An 811-nucleotide genomic window follows, 5' to 3' on the forward strand; every position below is an offset into this window, starting at 1 on the left:
ACCGAAAGCACAAATATGGCAGGTGGCGAAGGTGACCCACCACTACCCGGAATAGATACTCATTTTAGACCGACGATCTTTAGAAACCCATCTCCAATTGTTACACCAGTTTTAAATGGGAGAGTATTTGAAATCCGGCCTCAGTACTTGGCTATTTTACCAACCTTTAGGGGTGTTGCAACAGACGAGCCTTACACACATTTGATTGACTATGAAGCAATATGTAGCACCATTGGGAAACAAGGCTTTACACCCGAAGAGGTAAAATTACGTCTTTTTCAATTTCACTCAAAGATAGAGCTAAACAATGGTTTTCAACTTTACCATCCGATAGTATTCGAACATGGGATGAAATGCAAAGAACTTTTCTTGAGGAATACTATCCGTCATCCGATGAGTAAATCTAGTGAAGCTCGAAATGCTATCAAATCTTTTAGTCAACATGTTGGGGAAACATTTCATGAAGCCTTCAAACGTTTTAATGAAATGCTTAGAATGTGTCCTCATCATGACATCCCTAAATGGGATTTTGTAAAATTTTTAATGATGGTTTAGTTACCGAGGATCAAAAAGTTGTTTTTGCATGTAGCGGTGGAACCTTTTTAACTCATGATGAGAATTATGAATGGAACTTTTTAGAAACTTTAAGTAAAGTTTCAAAAACTCAAGCTTCCGCTGATCGAAGTGTAAAACCACACCAAATTAAAGTTGTAAATGACCAACCCAGTAATGAAAGGTTTGATGCATTAGAAAAGAAAATTGATATGATTTGCCAAAAGTTGGGGAAGGATGTTTCTCTTGTTTCGCAGGT

At 37.4% G+C, this 811-nt stretch overlaps 1 non-coding gene across 1 annotated transcript; it reads right to left on the bottom strand.

The window, feature by feature from the left end:
- Nucleotides 1-409: 409 nt before the first annotated feature.
- LOC118481589 lies at nucleotides 410-515 on the bottom strand. Its single transcript, XR_004865800.1, has one exon. It is a non-coding gene; the product is annotated as a small nucleolar RNA R71 (small nucleolar RNA).
- Nucleotides 516-811: the final 296 nt, after the last annotated feature.

Source organism: Helianthus annuus, chromosome 8, assembly GCF_002127325.2.
Source record: "Helianthus annuus cultivar XRQ/B chromosome 8, HanXRQr2.0-SUNRISE, whole genome shotgun sequence".
NCBI classification, from domain to species: domain Eukaryota; kingdom Viridiplantae; phylum Streptophyta; class Magnoliopsida; order Asterales; family Asteraceae; genus Helianthus; species Helianthus annuus.